The following is a 6,000-nucleotide window of genomic DNA, read 5'->3' as shown; positions in this document are numbered from 1 at the left end:
AGCTCCACCAGAATGTGTCTGAGACGTTTCTGGGTTTGGGTTCTTGAAGGCTGCGCTTTGTGTCTTGAACGGCTGATGTTTAATTGACAACTCTAGCTGTGGAAGTTTGATTACATACAGAAGACATATAAAGTTAAAGTCAGCTTATACTAGTGTTTTTCAGGCCAGAGGAGATGTTGGAAGAAGGTCAGTATTATGTAGAAAGTGCTCTATCCACCATTCTAACCCTCTCCAATAAGAGGAAAGAAAACAGCAGGTAAAAAGTAAATTATAAAAAAGCAACCAGCTAGGTGGTGTTCGAGAGAGTCCTCATCAGGTTGTCATGGTCCAGCCATATGCCTGAGATCTTAAAAGAAACATTTGGCTGTTTTAAGATAACAAAACCAGCAAATGGAGTAAAAAGTACTTGTATTTTAGAAAGATTCTCAAGCCAGGGATCTCATGGATTGAAAGAATAAAGCATCTATTATTGGAGTTTCTATTTAAGACAGAAATTTAATCACAAACAAAAGCAGAAGGGGCTTAAAATGGAGACACTTGAGTTTTTAATTGATGGTACTAGAGAGACACCCCTGTCCACCTCTGTGGTCAGTCCCTGACAATGAGCCAGTGTGGGGGGTGGAAGAATAAATGCGCAGAAGTGACCTTCCTGCCAAGAAAAGGGACTCTGTGCGTGTGACAGATGAGAGTTAAAATTAATCATTTGAGTGCGTGTGACAGATGAGAGGTAAAATTGATTATTTGATGATTTTAGAAACATCAATTTTAATTTTTATAGATGAAAAATACATTGCAGAGCAGTGTAATTTATTAACAAGGAGTCTGGTTTGGATAGGATAAATAAAACTGTGGCCCTCTGTGTTTTCTTCAAGAAGACCAATGATAACTAGGTCGATACGTTGTATTATTCAAACCCCAAATTGAAGAATCAACAAACTTAGAGTCCCTTGTCATAAAATGTGTAAAACATACATATGTGCATATTACCTCTAGGGGAATGTGTTACATAACACATTCAAATCTGCATATGTAAAATATATCTGACAAGTTGAATTACATAGCATTTACTAATGGAGGTTGCTGTGATTTCATAATTAGTCGTATTTTGTAATCTCTCCCTGGTAAATCATCAACATATTAGAGTTGTATTAGCTATTTGTATCAGGGTTCTCTACATATAAAAGTTTACCTGGAGTATTTGTGAATCTTTTTTAAGCTATACATTTCTCTTTACATTAAATATTTAGCTGGTCATGTAATGATCACCAGATAACAATCAAAATAATTTTAAATGAGTGTATATTACCATCATCAGATTGGTGTGTTAAGATTGAGAATAAAGAATGGACATGTCAAACAGCATTTTGTTTATCCTGTAGGGAAACTTTTCTAAAATGTGGGCATATTCTTTACCATCGTGCTTACTTTTCCCTCATCTCCTGAGCACGTCTGTGACGGGAGAGAGCATCCTGGCACCATCACATCAACTAGAGGGTGCTTTCATCATTTTCCCCATTTCTGAATTCTAATAAGCATGTTTAGAAAGTAAAAAGCAAAAAGCACGTTTGTTTCACAATAGCACTTGGGATGGTGTCTTCAGATTTTAAGAAAGTCATACGTTGTCCTAGAAACAGAGCTTAGCAAACAGTTTCAGCCATTTCCTAACAGAATGTTCACAGTTGCCCTGACATCAGTTCATCAGGCAGGGTGCAGCAGAAATCACCATTTCATCCGCTTCTCTCATTTGTTATTAATATCTTGGTGACGGGTAAGGCACATATTAATAAAATATGTCAGTGCTTATAAATTGATAAGAGACATGATATCACCCTGTCATGGATTATGGAGAACTCCCAGGCTCTGCAGAGACCTGGGTGACAGCTGAAGTGGATAGAAGTCTAGGCTTCTCTGTGAAGTGCTCTCTGCCCCTTTCAGCAGCACAGCTCAGAGAGCTGCCTGCCTGCAGGCTTCCTCAGCCGGATGAATCTGAGAATCTAAGGTCCTGCAGTTTGCTCTCTGCTCCTGCATTTGTCCCACGGGAACACTGGATTTTCTCTGCTGCTGTTTATTCTTTGGATATTTTTGACCTTGGCAGGTTAATCAAAGTGAGTCAGCAGTGAATACTTCCCTCAGGGAGTGAGTTTCAGGCCGTGCAATGGCCACAGAAGACCAGGTTCAGCCTGGAAGTTATTCCTTAGAGCAAAAAGGTCTCCACCAGGTTTGCCTGTTATATTCTTGCCAGAAGCAGAATTTGTCTTGGATAAATACTCCAAAAGGTAGCCTGTCCCACAGGCTTATGTAACACTCCCCAAACAGGTATCATCCTTGTTTCTCAAAGGCCATTTTCTCCACCTCTCCACTGTCAATAAGATAATTTCTCATTTTACTCCTCTCTTTGGTAGAAGTAAACTAAGAAAGGGCTTCTGAATCTGAATTAGAATCTGTTGTTATTAAAACAACCAACAGCCTCCTCTGTGCCTTCTCAGTTACAGAACGGGCTGTGGAACTTGAAAACAAAGAGGAGAGATCATTTCCATTGTAGTTATTTAATTAACACCAATACTATGAATAGTTGTTACAAAAGAATATCACTCAAAATCAGGTATGAGAACTCGATACTCAATTTTACTGAAAAATTTGTTTTTCTAAATTATTACATAAAACTATTCCTTTTAAACTGTTTGAATACCAACATCATTCAAATATTCCTTATTTTATTTTTTGTTTATTTTTTATTATTAAATCATAAACACATAGATCATGTATACATTAATGCATTTGGGGGTATAATGTGCTGATTTCATATAGAATTAGGAATGCTTACATCACACTAGTTAATATATACCTCATCTCATTTACTTAATTATTGTGTTAAGACGCTTATACTCTATACCAGGTGTCCTCAAACATTTTAAACAGGGGGCCAATTCACTGTCCCTCATTTTTAAACAGTGGGCCAATTCACTGTCCCTCAGACCATTGGAGGGCCGGACTATAGTTTAAAAAAAACTATGAACAAATTCTTATGCACACTGCACATATCTTATTTTGAAGTAAAAAAAAAAAAATGGGAACAAATACAATCACACCACCTCATGTGGCCCACAGGCCACAGTTTGAGGACCCCTGCATACTAATAGATCCAACATGTACCCTTGCATTATGGACCATAGGTGTGATCCCACCGTTCACCCTCCCCGATATGATATCCTCTCTCTCCTCAGATCCCTCCCTCCTCCCTCCTCCATCTTAGGCCTCAGTTATGATCTATTCTTCATATGACAGTGTGAGTGATTGTAAATTGGTTTCATAATAGTACTGAGTACATTGGATATTTTTTCTTCCATTATTGATTACTAAGTAGAATATGTTCCAGTTCCATCCATGTAAATGTAAAAGAGGTAAAGTCTCTGTCTTTTTTCAAGGCTGCATAATATTCCATGGTATACATACACTACAATTTATTACCCCATACATGGATCAGTGGGCACTTGGGCTTCTTCCATGACTTGGCTATTATGAATTGACCTGCAATGAACAATCTAGTGAAAATATCTTTGTTATAAAGTGATTTTTGGTCTTTTGGATATACACCTAGCAGAGGAATTGCAGGATCGAATGGCAGGTCTACTTGATCAAATGGCAGGTCTACTTTTAGATCCCCAAGTATTTTCCATACTTCTTTCCAAAAGGGATGTATTAGCTTGCATTCCCACCGGCAGTGCAGAAGTGTTCCCTTTTCACCACATCCACACCAACATCTGTAGTTTGTGGATTTGGTCATGTGAGTCAGTCTTACTGGAGTTAGATGATATCTCAAAGTAGTTTTGATTTGCATTTCTTTGATGATTAAAGATGATGAACATTTTTTCATGTGTCTGTAGGCCACGTGCCTGTCTTCTTCAGAGAAGCTTCTGTTCAAGTTCCTTGCCAACAATGAAATGGGATTACTTGTTCTTTTCTTATTAATAAGTGTGAGTTCTCTGTGGATTCTGGTTATAAAACCTTTGTCAGAGGCATAACCTGCAAATATCCTCTCCCATTCTGAGGGCTGTCTGTTTGCTTTACTTACTGTGTTCCTGGCTGTGCAGAAGCTTTTTAGTTTGATCAATCCCATTAATGTACTTTTGATGTTGCTACAATTGCCCCTGGATGTCCTCCCCAATGGTGGGATCACACCTCTCCCAGGGGAATTTCTTCTGCACTCTCTCCAAGAATCTTTATAGTTTTATGTCTTAAGTTTAAAATTTTTATCCAGTGAGAGTCAATTTTTGTTAATGGTGAAAGGTGTGGGTTCAATTTCAGTCTTCTACAAGTCACCAGCCAATTCTCCCACCATCATTTGTTAAATAGGGAATCTTGCCCCTAATTTATATTTTTGATAGGCTTATCAAAGATCAAAAGATTATATAAGTGTCTGGGTTCATCTCTTGGTTCTCAGTTCTGTTCCATACATCTACCTCTATTTTTCTGCCAATACCATGCTGTTTTGATCACCATAGATTTATAGTGTAGTTTGAAGTCTGGTAGTGTGATTCCTCCTGATTTGTTTTTGTTTCTGAGTAATGTCTTGGCTATTTGAGGATTTTTTCTGGTTCCATATAAAACGAAGTACTATTTTTTCCAGATCTTTAAAGTATGATGGTGGTGCTTTGATAGGGATTGCATTAAATTTGTAAATTGCTTTGGTTCTTCCTAGCTATGAGCATGGTATGTTTTTCCATTTGTTAACATCTTCAGCTATTTCTTTTCTCAGAGTTTCATAATTCTCTTTATAGAGATCTGTCAAGTCCTGTGTTAGGTAAATTTACAAATATTTCATGTTCTTTGCCACAACTCTAAAGGGAATAGAGTCCTTGATTCTTTTTCCAGCTTGACTATTATTGGTATATATAAAAGCTACTGATTTATGAGTATTGATTTTGTATCCTGAGAAGCTACTGTATTCCTTGATCACTTCTAAGAGTTTTGTGGTTGAGTCCCTGGGGTTTTCCAGGTATAAAGTCATATCATCTGTAAAGAGTGAAAGTTTGATCTCCTCTGATCTTATTTGTATACCCTTGATCACCTTCTCTTGCCTGATTGAAATGGCTAAGACTTCCATTATAATGTTAAAAACCAGTGGAGAAAATGGGAAACCTTGACTGGCTCCTGATCTGAGTGGAAATGTTTTCAATATTACTCCATTAAATATGATATTGGCTGTAAGTTTGCTGTAGATGGCCTCCAATAGTTTAAGAAATGTTCCTTCTATACCTATTTTCTTAGGTGTTCTGATCATGAAAGGATGCTGATATTGTCAAAAGCTTTTTTTGCATCAATTGAGAGAATCATATGGTCTTTGTATTTTAGTTTGTTTATGTGATGTATTATATTTATAGGTTTACATATATTGAACCAACCTTGAGACCTTGGGATAAAACCCACTTGGTCATGATGTTGATATGTTGCTGAATTCTGTTTCTAGGATTTTATTGAATATTTTTGCATCTATGTTCATTAAAGATATTTAATAGTATTAATAGATATTTAATACTCTATAGTTTTCTATTCTTGTTGGATCTTTTCTTGGTTTTGGGATCAGGGTGATATTTGCTTCATAGATGTGTTGGGAAGTATTCCTTCTTTTTCGATGTTTTGGAAAAGGTTAAGTAATATAGGTACTAGTTCCTCTTTAAAGGTTTGGTAGAATTCCAGATGTGAAGCCATCTGGTCCCGGGCTCTTCTTTTTGGGGGAGATTTTGTGTAGTTGATTCTATTTCAGTACTTCATATAGGTCTCTTTAGCATTTCCAATGCTATCTGATTAAGTCTAGGAAGTTGGTGTGCTTCCAAGTATTGGTCAATTTCTTTCATATTTTCATATTTCTGAGAATAAAGTTTTTTGAAGTATTCATTAAGGATTTTTTGCATTTCTGAGGTGTCTGTTGTTATTTCACCTTGTCATTTCCAATTGATGATACTATAGACTTAATTTTCTAGTTTTGGTTAAATTGGCCAA

Source organism: Nycticebus coucang, chromosome 11 (genome assembly GCF_027406575.1).
Source record: "Nycticebus coucang isolate mNycCou1 chromosome 11, mNycCou1.pri, whole genome shotgun sequence".
NCBI classification, from domain to species: Eukaryota; Metazoa; Chordata; class Mammalia; order Primates; family Lorisidae; genus Nycticebus; species Nycticebus coucang.
This window is presented reverse-complemented; position numbering follows the sequence as displayed.